The following is a 14422-nucleotide window of genomic DNA, read 5'->3' on the forward strand; positions in this document are numbered from 1 at the left end:
ATCCAAATTATTACTTCAGACAACATTATTAACATTAGAAATTCTGTTGTGTGATAATCGTCTTTTCTCGATTTTGTGCATTGATAATAATGCTCCATTTTACCTAATGAACAGTGACTAATTGTAAAGAAAAGACACTAGAATCTATGAATAAAGAGTAATCCAACTCATACTATTTGAAGAAAAGCATTCAAACGTTAAAAGGAAGGATTTCCCAATCATTCAAGCCAACATTAAAAGAAGAAAAGCATTCAAATGCATGCCCATCTACCTGGGACATCAAAAGCTGATACAAATACAAACTATTTGTTACAAAACATGCCACACAGTGCATGAATATTGGACCAGCAGAGAAGCACAAAAATGATGCTTTCCTTCAGCAACAATCGAATACGTATGATCAATACAAGGGACTTACGATTCCACAATCTTCATCCAATCTCTTAGCTCAACTAAACAAGCAGGTGACCTGCATATTCCACAGACGCTTCACACACCAAAAAGAAGGAATCACATTGTTCATCCATAATTGAATGACAAGCAAACAAAGCAAAAGTATTCATTGAAGTCGTCATAATTCCGCCACACTGAAATGTGCAGCTTTCCCGTTATTGTTTCTAGCAGCTTCCTACATGCAAGGTTAAAGCAAAGCAGAAGTTATTCTCAAGATCAAATGGAGTACACATCAGGTAGACTATGTGACAAGATAGCTTTATCAAAAATGAAAGAAGCATCAGAAAGAAGTCACCATATTAGTAATGCCCACAAAGCAACCACCGTTACTCCCTTTCCCACATTGGAGTATATATCAGCCAGACTATGCGACTACTTAACAATAATAAGTGATACCATAATGCCGAAAATACCACCCATGCGTTCAACATTTCAAATCTATAGGTACCGCACAAATAGACTCCTAATATTTCCAGCAATGTTCAACAGCAAAGGACCACAGAAGTTGAGATATTGAATTGTTACCTCAATGACTTGAAGAGCAACCTAAAAAAGTAAGACTTACTTTCTTGTTTCTTCTTTTTCTTTTATTTATTTTGGGTGAAAATGAAAATCATGCTGATTTGATCAAGAAGCCATAAATTCATATAAACTCCAGACCAGTCAACTTAAGATAACCAAGGTGTCGTAGAATCTTATGTAATGACACCACTATGATCTCCAGAATCGCACCCATGAAAAAATTATAAATAAATAAAGCAAGATCTAGTAAGCTTTTATCACACCTTTTCAGAGAAGTGTGATCTTGTTCAAGATATAAAAAACAAGTAAAAGACCAAATAATACCACTGAGAAGGCATCCAAGAAAGTTGGCACACTTGAACATTTAATTTATATTTGGACAGAAAGTACAACTAGATGCATAAAATGTGCAATCACTAAAAATCAAATGGAGATGCACTGACCGCTGCCAATGTTTCATACATAGGATAAACAATCTGCTTGAGGAAGGACACATAATCATTTTCTATTGTGCAGCCAGCAGCAGGAATAGCATCTAACTCCTTCGCCATCTGCAGAACCATAAGTGATGATGTTAAATCTCATGAGTAATGATATGAAAAGTTTGAATAAATGTACTGCTAATATCTCTCAGAAAAGTCTCCGCACAATCAAAAATACAAACAATTGACAGTAAAGAAGCAACGGTATCATGATGCATATCCAGCAATTTCCCACTTGCCGTAAAAAATCTAAACAAATCATGTAGATATCATCCTCAACAGCGAAATGTTGTTAAATATTGACAAAATAGAGTTTTCTAAGAGTACCATCTTCAGTACAAAGATCATTCCACTATAACTTGCAAAATTACTTTGGATATAAACCAAAAATCCTATATTTAAATTTCTTCAATGTTGCAGACAAATGATTTTGTGATGAAGTTGGATTTATGATCCCAGGCATTTGTTAGTATAGTAGAACAATCAAAAATTACAAGGAGCTCGTTTGCAGTTAGCTCAGTTCAGTCTCCATAACAGAAAATGTTAATGAGGCTATTTAGCAGACAAATAAATAACCAGATATTTAAAGCTACTATGAAAAAACTGAACAGATCAAACTGCATGCAAAGTTAACTAGAAATGTCGGAGCCTTACATGGTCAAACATGTAGCAAATGCATTCAGGAAAAAAGTGGACATTTGCAGCCTCACCCCATATCAGAAAGTACAATGACACCAGAAAAAGTTTATGTCCCGATTAATTGCTTGTGCTGTGAAAATACATATCAATTAGCAGGGTGCAAAGGCATTTAGGCATCAATAAATTTAGGAAATTGTTAGGTTACTGAAATGACATATTCCATACAAGCCAGATCCGCAGGTATTTGCACCATTTGATCTAATTATCCAGGACTTTCAGAAATACCTCATTGATTGCCTTCTCGTCTATTTTCTGGGAATGCAAAAATATATAGCATATCAGTGAGCTTCATAGCTAAATTTCCTTGTCTATGCCAAGAAGGAGTGCATGATGAAACCGTGCAAAGAAAGAATAATGAGCAACATCTTAAAATCACATACATGATGTTACAAGACAAAAGAGAGAATAACAAGCACAACTCACACAGACAGCTCAATATGCATGGGAATCCAGCCATTGCAGAGCCTAGAGACTGTTGACCCCATCTGGGAGAGGCTATCTCCCCCTTCAAACCCGGGACCTTCAGGTTGCAATGGAGCAACCTACCAAAGTGCCAAGCTTACACTTCAGACCATTGTATGGTCTGCAAAGGATTAAGCATCTACAACACAAATAGTTGAACCACTTGTCCAATGATATTTTCCTTCATATATGCTTTTATTTTGGTAGCTATCAAAAATGCTTGATATTAAATTTTCAAATTTCTAGAAGCACAACAAGAAATCTAACAGGTTAATTTTTACTCAAAGACAACAAAGCAAGACAACTTGAATTTTATCAACATTAACTTCAATAAAAATAGCAAGGTAACATGCTTCAGAAACTCAACAAGTCAACAATGCTTCATGGTTTGAAATGACGTTTTTTTATAAGAAAGGAATACAAAGACCTTGAAAGAGCTACTCTGATCAAGGCAAGTGAGATTAACAAAACCAGTGGCAAAAGAATTGAAAAAAGAAAGCAATGACCATCAAGGAATTAACATATATATGCACACGAACATCACCAAGATGTGATTCCACCTTTGAACATGCAACTGAACCATTGAACTTGATGTTTCTCCTACAAGCTTCAACTGAAAATGCAAGAAGGCAAATACCAGCAGCTCTTTTAAATGGTTAAATGTAAAAGCTAAATCCAGTGACACTATAGATATGCATGTGCTCAAAGAAAATGTTAGCAAACAAATACAAAAGGAATAAATTGAGGCTTTTCTGACCTTAAAGAGATCAAAGAAAGAAAACCTCAAAGCTGCCCTTATGCACCAAATCAAAAACAATACAGGAAAAAAAAAAAAAGATTAGTGATACAACTACTAGTACCACTGCAATTCACTAGTATCCCTAGAAATAATGAAAAGGATTTACCACTGCATGCTCCTTTGCTTGTTGGGTGCAGTAGAGTTTTAATCCTAATCTCAAATAATACCTACTCTGCTTGATAGTGATGAAAAACAAAAACAAAAACTATGAGATTGAAGCACTTGCTTCCCAATCAAATTTCATACAAATTGATTACTTGAAGACAAAAAGAACAGATGAGACCGAATTACTACCTAGACACCAACTTTCACGTATAGCATTCATAAATTTCTCATATATTACCTGCAAAAATTGTAAGAAAACCAAACGGAAAATCCAAAACTGCATTAAACCCAAAATTCCCCAATGAAATCAAGTAATTAAGGAAGTCACTCACCTCAAATCCTAAACGGAATAAAAATAGAATTGAAACAAAGCTCAAGTATTTTTGCCCAGTTCCCAAACTTCTATGAAATTCAGGAATAAGATGGAAAACTAGCACAATTGAACTAACCCAAATCAATAACATGCTATATTAATCAAAGAATAACCAACAAGAACATAATCTAACGAAACAAACACAATCCGGAAAATAGAAGCCACTCACCAAAAAGAAACTAAACCCAACACCATGTTCTTGCCTTTTAACTTCAAACAAACTCGTCTCTCTCCTTCTCTCTCGTTTATGATCTCCTCTCCCTTAGAAAGCAACCCTCCGGAAGATAAACATCTTCTTCTTCCCTCTTCCTATTTCTTCTTCTTTTCTTCTCTATCTTTCTCAACATCCCTCTATTCTCTTCTTTCTCCTCTCTTTCCCGATCCCTTCTTATTTTTTTCTTTTCTTTCTTCTGCTCCACCACCAAAAGCTGCAACAAATACATAAAATTTCAAGCTTGCAGATCAAATCAAGCTATCTTTTTCAGAGAAAAAGTAAATCAAATCGAATTATCAAGCAATCTTTTAACAAAAAGGTAAATCAGATCGAATCTGAGAGAGGGACAGACCGAGATTGAGTGACTGACAGAGTGACGTTGCGAGAACGAGACGAGGTCGTCGTGCCGCTGCCGTCGATCGTCGCAGAGACTGGGTTGAAGGTTTTAAGGAGGTTTGGGTTTTCAGAAATTAGATGAGACAATCAGACTTGAGAGAATGAAGACGAAGTCATTGGACTGTACCTCCGTCTTCCACCTAGCCTCCGTCTTCGCCTAGGCAAAGTGAGCTGAACAGTTAATCGAAAAAACCCTAAATTCCCAATCCAACAAAACTCTCTAAGGCCAAAGTGGGAGTGAGAGATGTTAAGGCTCGGGATTTTGCTCGAAGTGAAGAAAGACTCGGGGTTTTGCTCTTAGACTTGAAAAACGAAAGTGTGTGTAATGGTGCCCTCGAGTTGTATAAGGCACCACGCATTAATTTTTTTTTTAATTATTCAGACAACGTATAGAGTTATATATGTTGTCTGAAGTGTAGCAAAGCTGAGGGAATAAAGATGGAAATTTCCCGCCTGTGCAATCAAAATTTCAGTTTTGGCGCTAAGGTTAGACATTTCTCAATCACACAACAGAAATAATTCATTGTGTTGTAGGAACTTGCAAGCATAACAAACCATTGAAGCCAAATTTACTCGTTTTGGGAAGAGAATGAATGTCATTTTGGAGACTTCTCCAAATTTTGCCACTCACTTGCACAATGGCACATTAAAAACCATTGTATGATGATTTGCAAGTACACTCCTACAACATAAGTAACTAAACTGTTGTACAATTTAGTGGCATCTAGGGTACAATTTGGATCCAAATTTGAGTCCATCTAGGAGGGAAATCCGCCGCATTTTTTTTTTAATTCACACAACAGATTATTCTTGTAACCGTTGTGCATTGACCTTCTAAAAAAAAATTTCAGAATTTTAACCACCTTATACAACGTAAGTTTAGTAAACATGTTGTGTGATTCACTTTCCCACATCACACAACGAATTTTTTTTTTTCGTTGTGTAAAAAGTGTTGTATGTTAAGGTTATTGGCCTAGTGGTGTGTACATATACATATATATTACGATCTATAATTCATAAAGATTGTATTTTGTGGATTTGATAATGTTTGAGAAGTACAATTGTGAAGTCGGGTGATTAGTACTACTCCGTGCTTAAGTGAATTACTGGTAAATGTGTTTTGGTGTTATGAGGAGTTAGCCTGGGCCCTAGTCCCTACAGATAGTGCACTATTATACTCTTAGGAAAGAGGTGTTCTCCTTGAGTATACATACTTTGGATTTGTCCTCTGTATGCTGCGGCTTACCCGTGCTTTGGTATTATGGACCCTAGCACGTGGATTTATGATTTGTTACCAGTCAACCTGGCTTACCCGTGCTTTGGGTATAGTAGACATACCCTAGTACGTGGATTTGTGATTTGTTACCAGTTAATCCGAAAATTCACTAAGAAGAGAAGTGTACTTATATTATTTTGATCAAATATCTATCTGCGATATATTATTAATATGTTACGGTGCTAAGTGAAAAAGAGAATTGAGCATGCATTGCTTTGAGGTTATTTCACCTATTAATGTTGCAATATATTGTTGGTTCAATAAGGAGATGTGACTATGTGATTTATTACCAAACCATTCACACGGATGAATATATTTGTATATATGTATGTGTGTATTGTGTGTATACATATACATATTTAAGAATTCGTATGAACATATAAATGGTTCCCGGTACATTTTTACTTGGTTGTTTAGTTTTGATTTCTTATAAGATACATTAATATAAGAATGTATGTTGTGTACTTACTGGGCTTGTGTTGCTCATGATGCTACACCTTCTTGTTTTCAGGTATTGAGTACATGCTTGGGAAAAAGGGATGAACCTACTATATAAAAGAATATTTTTCTACTAATATTTCTAGTGATACCTGTACTGATTTGAATTTTGCTTAACTTCGGTTATGTAAATATATTAACGATTTTTCTAATAAAAGTACTATTTAGATATGTATATAATTTCTTTTACTTCCTATTGATTTATTGAAGAAGAAAATTTTATTCGTTTTGACTCACGTCACAAATTCACGAGCCATATTTCAGTACAATATTGGCCTTGGATTTGGGGGCGTGACAGATTAGGTGGTGATTGAGCAAGATTAGCTTATTAATACATGTATTATTTTAGCAAACTTGTTATGTTCTTCAATAAAGTTTCAGGTTCCAAAAGAATCGACAACCACAATGAGAAGGACTTATACAAGTGTTGGCATTATAGTTTTGCTGAATATTTGGGTATGGAATGGTATGTAGAACTTGAATAGCTCCATTGCCTCCAATATTGTTATTATTATTTTTTTTTTTTCACATGTTGCATGCTTCACTTAGCTCTATGTAATTTTGGTTTTACTCTGCTTGCACATATACTCTTTAATTTGGTGGTATCTAGATCTCATTTAACTTGTAGATTTAGATCTCATTTATCATTGAATTAATTGTTACGGCCTGAATTGAAGAAAGAGTAGTTATATACATGTGCTCTTGACTTGGGGTACAAGGTACATGTAGCTTAAATAAATGTGTTGGCTTTCTGTCTCCTATGGGTTACAACTGTTTAATCAGTCATTTCAAAATATAATTACCTTTGAAGATTTGTTGCGAAGGTGATCTGCATCCATGAATTTTTTTATAGGAAAGCTTTGGAATATAAGACATTATCTTAATTTTCTCCAACATGACTTCAATTTCATCAGTAGCTAGTCTTTTGCTCTCCATCTTTCACTCTTCCTTTTACCAATGATAACCATTTCATTTTCTTTCGGTTTATAACATGTACCGCAAGCATTAAGTGAAGCAAAGATGGTCAGTAAATTAAGTTTCTGGTCCCAAAATGGCTGGCAAATTAGAAAGTACGTGAGGCATATACAGTTTGATAAGTCAGTGTTAAACTGTACTTTTAAGAGTCAAGTTTTGTGTTAGTTGAAGCCTTGAACGTGATCTAAATCAAGTTTTATGTTAAGAAAATCATATTACCTTACTAATTTATATAAATTTATTTATAATGATCACCATTACATTTGGATTATACTGGCTGCTGATTACTACTGTTGAATCATAATGCCTTTTCTTGTGCAATCAGTTTGAAACTTTACATGTAACTGTTGATTGCTTGATGTAAGTTTTCTTTCTCAAAGAAGAAAATTTCAGCATTTTGGCTAAGCTTCAAGATAATCAAGAGACAAGGGTCTTCAACTCTCCAATTAGCGCAGTTAAATCCGAGAAAGATGAACCACCTTCTTCAACAGCCTTGCTTGCTATCTCTCCAAGCTCTTTAACTCTGCTTCTCATTTCCTCTGCGTCACCACCCACCATGATTCTTGTCACAGCCTTCTCTATGGCCTCCCTCTTCGCTCTGGCTTCACTCTTTACACTTTCATCCACAAATGAAACCCAATTTTCAGCACCAACAGCAACCCCAACACGAAGTATCTCTGTAACCAATTTTTCATTGTAAAACTGCTCACCGAACACAGGCCACGTAATCATTGGCACCTCTGTAGACACCCCTTCAAAGGTAGAGTTCCACCCACAATGAGTCACAAATCCTCCAGTTGCTTCATGCTCAAGAATCTGCAGTTGGGGTGCCCACTCTCTTATAATAAGTCTCTTACCTTCCATTCTCTTCTCAAATCCTTCAGGCAACCAGACTTCTATTTCTTTCTTTTCTTTCTTGACATGCAACCCAAATGAAGTCTTGTCCAGAAGCCTCAAGACCAACTGCAATTTCTAGGAGCTGACAATTAGCAAAATTGATCATGCTTCCGAAACATATATAAACCACATAATTGGGTTTCTTAGAGTTTAGCCATTTCAAGCACTAGTGTTCATCAACAGAGGCTTCCGGTCCCTTCTCTGCTTTATCTGTTGGCTTGTTGCATAATGAAACCGGGCCAATATGCCATGCCTTCCTCCCAAACACCTTCCTGTAATGATCTGCATAAACAGGTTCAAGTTCATAAAAGCTGTTAACAATGACCCCATAGCTCCTTTCCTCACTCTCTATGGCTGCTTTGAAGAACTTGGTGAATCCTACTTCAGCATCTAGCTTAAAAAAATTTTGGATTTGGTTTCTTGTTATCTTGATTTCATATGGGAGATTAGGAATCACGAAAGATTCTGAGTCGGTTGACAACTTCCTGTGAGGTTGATATATCATCACACTCAATGAAGCACACAAAGGGAAGAAACTAGTTCCATGAAAATATAGCCTTGGAATTCCAAACTTAGCAGCAACATCTGTAGCAAAAGGAAAGAAAGCATCAGCAACAAGACAATGAGGACGATGTTCGTCTAAAATTTGCTCGAGCTGTGGTTTAAGCAAACTGGCGGCAATGAAGAACTTTCCATCCATTTCTGGTGTTGTAACTAACTCAGCCTTCTCACATTCTCATGGCAACCCAACTTCTACAGATGGGAACTTGATGAGAACAAGTTCAATTTCATGATCAAACTCTGAACTTTTGGTTCTTTGAGTTGCTTTGGAAAATAATGGTGCATTGAGTGGAGTGGTTATTATGGTGGATTTGACACCATGAGAGGAAAATAGTTTGGCTATATTTGCAAGGGGTATGTTGTGGCCTTGAGCCATGTATGGAAAGAAAAAGATGTCAAGCTGCTTGCAGGATTTAGTTTCCATGGGGCTGTTGTACACTAACTGTGATACAGGCGGCAGTGAATTGAAGATGATGATGAACAAAACAATTAGTGTCGGCTAAGGGCTTAATTGCTACACCGAATACATGATTAGAGGCATAGTCTCATCTGAAGGCAATGCAGAATGGTAGGTATGCATCTTACTGACATATCTAACGTCTTGTTCACTTTATAGTTTTTATTTTAATATGTTCAGCATTCTATTGGCTTTGACTACAGTTTAGTGTAGTATAACATTATGTTAAGTGGAGCGAATATGATCATGAGCAAGAATAGTTTAATATAGCTTCTGTTAAGTGAGCAAACTTGTTATTACCTTCAACGAGTTTCAGGTCCCAAAACAATGCCATTGTCACACAACCACAGTGAGAAGGACTTTGTCAATAATATATGTGTCCAGTGTGTTCTGTACTTTATGTTCAGTTTGATGCTCGTACATATATATATAGAAATAATGCATAGTTGTCTTTTTGCTTTTTGAAATTAACTTAAAAAAACATCGGTTATGCATGGTATACTGTGAGCTCGATTATGGTTACTTTCTAAAGAAGCAGTTACATGTAGATCTGAAATCTATTCAGAAGACAAATATAATGGCAAGAAACTAATGCAGACAGCTAGGTTGTCGATCTATATGTCTAGCTTTGGCTTGGACATTGAGCTCTTGCATAGGCACGATGAAAGTACTAGTGATGTACGTTGAAGCTTGAAGGAGAAGCTTTAGGAAACTTCTTGTGCTCGTGGCAGGCCATGCTATAAGTTTTATAATGAGCCAATTCTTTATAAGCTGCCTGTACTTCATCGACATCTTCACCTCCACCATTACTCTTTATCTGTCTTTGAAGAGGTCGAACTGATTGAGTAGCAGGACTTGTACTATTCTTGAGATTGAAAGATTGTGGACGAGGGTAGAGGAAATCAGTGGGAAAGTAGTATTGGAGGCCAGACATGTAAAGGCCCTTTACTTCTGTTATTAGTTTGCCTTTATGCATGAGTGATATGAGGCTATTCAGTTGCTTCTCAAATATTTTGCTTCTCCATCTCATGCATCTTTAGGTGTTTATTAGTTAACACTGTTTGGCTCCAAAACCAGTTCGGGTAGCAAACAGTCTCTTTTGCTGTTGTGATTGCGATGGCATGCCAGCACCGTGGGGTGCAGTCGTCGGGGGAGTCCCTTGACCTGACTTCTTACCAAACGCTGTGGACGAGGAGAGCACCAACCTCGTCACCAGGTTTTTTTCTATGCCTTTCGGAAAAGGACTTCTTGCCTTATAGGTAAGGGCTTTGGTGTGGTCTCTTGCGTTCACCGAATCGATACTTAACGTTGTAGGTTAAGTAGAGCAATCACTGGGAAGTAGGAGAAAGCACGGGTTTGCTAAATCGTGACTTTAGCTTCGCTGGGTTGTGAGGGTGTTACCCTTGCTTCGCTGGTCGAGATAGTATCGATGGCAGTGGTACTGGCAGTTGGCTCCTGGGGAGACTGGGGTTGGAAGTACGGTCGCCGGGTTGGTTTGGTGGCACTGACAGTCGGCTCTTGAGGAGACTGGGACTGAAGTGTGGTCACCGGTAAGAGAGGTTGCTCCGGGGAGACTTGGATAATCGTAGAGATTAGTTGATTGAAGAGTTGTTTTTTGTTGTATCGCTTTAGCCTCTATATATAGGCTGCTGTAGATTCACATTCCAAATAGGAATGAAATACTATATTTTAGGCCACAGTTATTGGCCTTGAATCAAATCAAAACACTTAATAGTTTTGATAACTATCGTAGGCAATAAAAGATTACCTCTGTGACGTAGCTAGAATATAGGCAAAGTTTAATTGCCTCTTGGACTCTTTTGGATATGCACAGATTCCCTTCGCGAGCATTCTGTAACTTTAGTGGCACACTTAAATCCCTTGTTTGTTGCAATTAAGGATAATTGCTTCCTTCCATATGTTCCACGTCCACCACACTCCTTAATTGCATGGGAGACTTGATTGCTTGCATGCATGGTTCTTTGGCCATGATCCCGTCCTTAATTGTCTCACCATGCCTTAATTGCATGGGAAGTATATATATATGGCCAACTTGATAGTCGCGAGCAAACCAACTCGTCCGCGCTCGCGTCCTTGATTATATTTCTTCGCGAGCAATCTTTAATTGCAATATATATCTTCAGCTGCAAGTCCACGCCATTTATTCCTTAATCAATAAGAGCCCATGCTTGCACGTCCACATTCTTCCCTCTTGCTCAATCTTGGTAATCAAGCAAATCCTCATATTTAATTATCAAATATATTGATAATTAATGGTAAATCGATGAATATCCAGATTTGCTTCAAAATTGCTTGGCCTCCAAGTAAGCCCTATTTAGCCTCTAAATAATATATTCCGAACTTGTCAGAAATATATAGCTTGGGCCACGGATATTTGCCCGGTTTTCTTCGAGTCCCCCTTGTCGGGAAAAAATGTTAATTTTGGGTTCAAACATTGCCCCCCAGACCTCGAAGTCAAAGTTCACCGTCTTGACTGAAGAGGTCTTGAGTCAGCCTTCGTACGGCGCTTTAAAGCCTCTAAATAGGCCATGAAGTATGAATGTCACCAAGTTACCTTGGCGTGCAATGAGATAGCTAAAAATCAAAGTGGCGCATTAACTAATTGATAATCATGTAATGAACATGAATACCTGATACTTTGATCGCGGATGCTATCAACTATCTTTGATGAATTTCTTGCAATCCGCCATGAAGACTTGGTCTGATATGTTAAGATAGAATGGATGCTTCCAATAATAAAAGGCCACAGATATTGGCCTTGTTGGATTGCTCATCAAACCTTGATTATTTTCAATCTGTTTTTCTGAACAATAGAACCTATTAATTTAATAATGGTCCACAATTGCATATGAATTTTGCTATCATGTCTAATAACACGCTACTACATGTCTAGCAAAATGTTCAACATAAAATATGATAATAAGGCCACAAGTATTAGCCTTGAACGCTAATGATCAAACACCTATTCCGGATGGACCATCTTGACTGGAAAGCCACAATTTGGCTCTGACAATTACTGATACCTCCATTAGGCCTCAATCACACTTTGAAATTTCAGATCTTGCCAATATTGGCTTGTAGCATACCCCTCAGATCTTGACCTCAAATGGAGTAGAATTGTAGAAATACATGTAGAAACAAAACTTGGAAAGTGGTCCACTTCATAGCAGCATTATCAAATTTGGGGGAAGACATCTTTCTTCAAGCTCTGGACCATTGTAATGTAACGACGTCTTCTTTGCCAGCTCTGTTGCCCCCCAAGCATGAACTAGAAACACAAAAAGTCCTCCGGAGCAAAGCTCTAGACCTTTGCTATTACCTTGGTAGCTTTGTCATGGTCACTTTGCAGCAGAAATAATCTTCAAAGTCCAGTTTGACAAGGCATTTGTAATCCTCAAATATATTTTAGCCATGACAAAGGACAGATATAGAGCTTGCAGCAACAGATAAAGAAACCTGGGAATCAGTTTGCCTTGCCCAAGAAAGCAGACTTCATGAGAGACTTCCATGTTGGCAGAAGCTTTCATGCTTCAAGGAATCCAGAACAATGCTTCTGAAAATCTATGGTAACAGCAAGGCAATGAAACCATAGAAAGTTGCTTTAACATTTAGGCCACTGGCATTGACCTTTATAGAATCTAAGACATCTGATGAGCCTTAGTCACATATTTTCTGGCATAAACCAAGCTCTGCCACTCAATAAGTAAAAAACTTGGAAAATGTTTAAGGCCACAGGTCTTGGCCTAAGTAATACTAGCTAAGACACTTTAATATCCAAAAGAAGCACATACTAAACTGATGAGATCAATATCTAGAGCCATAACACTGCCCATCAAGCTTCTCTACATGCTTAACCATCAGGCTAACCAACCAAAAATTTGGTTTTAAGCCTCTGTTGCTGTTAATGGACGAGAACATGCTGTAGCGATGTATGGGTTGTAGCCACATTAGGTTAGGCCAAAATAGGTAGTGCTAGAAGCCCCTTATCAATACTTTTCTTCAAATATTCCTTCTTGACTATGACAGTAGATATTCTCAATTATATAAGCTTAAGAAAGCTTCCTCTGAATCAATGAGTATAATAATATAGCCACCAAACTTGACCAGTATTTCATATCCCACTGACTGACCCATTAATTCTTGGATACAAAGGACGTACTGCTACCATATTTTCTTTGTTGGTTCAGCATCGATCAAGAAGACTGCAAGAGTCTGATGGCCTGATGTATTCCCTTCTGTGCGAAACAATGTATGCTGCCATTGCAATTGGCATTTATCACTTGTGCCACCTGTTGGCGTCCAGATTATCTTTGTCTTTTACCCAATTTGCTGACCTGTGGCAACATCTCAGAGTGAATTTGTGAAGCAATAGTCAAGGAACACTACTCTGGTGAAATGATTTTTGTCTGCCACTGCTCTATCTTCAAACTCTGTGAAATTTCATCATCACGAGAATGCTAGTGTGTTCTGTTAAGGATTATAATCCTCCTCTGTAATCTTGAGGCAACAATTCTGCCCCCAAAGTCTGCGCACGTTATCTCCATAGGAGGTTTCTCTCAAGCATTCCATCAAACACCTTATATGCATATTTCCTGGTTGCAGACTTGTGATGAAAAATCAACCGAACAGCCCATAGAAGATCAATTTATCAACAAAGAGTTCAATCAATCACTATTTCCTGGGAATTGAGCTCGATTCTTTGCAGCAGCAATAGAAGATTAACCTGATAGGGTGTGTCATCTCCTGTAATTTGATTTAGCATTGAAAGACTTTGTCTTGTCTCCGCGTCGACGTCGGCCACTGGGGTTGGCCTATTGTCCATTGAAGACCACCCGCTGGCCTGAGATCGACCCCGCTTCAGAGTGTGCATAGCTTGTTGGAAAAATTCTGGCGCAGTGCTTCGCCGGGTCGAATCTTGCTAACGAGACTTAGGCCCTCAGCGAGCGCTGCTTCTTCGATCTTGGCGAAGGGATTTTAGCAATTAGCTTTGCGTAGTCGACTCTCGCCGGAAAAGCGTTCGCGAAATGTCCCTTGTGAACATTCGCGGTCATCTCCTTCGCGGCCATTCCCTCGCGGCCATTGCCTTCGCGGCCCTTAGGAGTTTCGCGGATGTATGGCCTCGCGGCTATTTGCGTCCCCCGCGGCGCTGGGACTTGAAACTCTTTGTGTTTTTGTCTTTTCTATTTTTTTTTTTTTTAACTACGAAAAGAAAACTGCAAATTGAAAATTAAA

At 37.9% G+C, this 14422-nt stretch overlaps 1 long non-coding RNA gene and 1 pseudogene across 3 annotated transcripts; both read right to left on the reverse strand.

Annotated features, from left to right (window-relative positions):
- Positions 1-145: 145 nt before the first annotated feature.
- LOC133741479 (uncharacterized) lies at positions 146-4855 on the reverse strand. Of its 3 annotated transcripts, XR_009861951.1 has the most exons (7): positions 4462-4855; positions 4065-4323; positions 2580-2757; positions 2322-2408; positions 2112-2226; positions 1419-1526; positions 146-628 (listed from the first exon to the last, which is right to left on the reverse strand). It is a non-coding gene; the product is annotated as an uncharacterized LOC133741479 (long non-coding RNA). The 3 variants fall into 3 exon arrangements; XR_009861952.1 differs by lacking the exons at positions 4065-4323; positions 4462-4855 and adding an exon at positions 3712-4058 and having other exon boundaries at positions 2580-3589; XR_009861950.1 differs by lacking the exons at positions 4065-4323; positions 4462-4855 and having other exon boundaries at positions 2580-4058.
- Positions 4856-7542: 2687 nt separating this feature from the next.
- On the reverse strand, positions 7543-9468 carry LOC133741248 (UDP-glucose flavonoid 3-O-glucosyltransferase 7-like; annotated as a pseudogene).
- Between the last annotated feature and the right edge of the window lie 4954 nt (positions 9469-14422).

The sequence above is a fragment of the Rosa rugosa genome, chromosome 3 (genome assembly GCF_958449725.1).
Source record: "Rosa rugosa chromosome 3, drRosRugo1.1, whole genome shotgun sequence".
In the NCBI taxonomy this organism is placed as follows: domain Eukaryota; kingdom Viridiplantae; phylum Streptophyta; class Magnoliopsida; order Rosales; family Rosaceae; genus Rosa; species Rosa rugosa.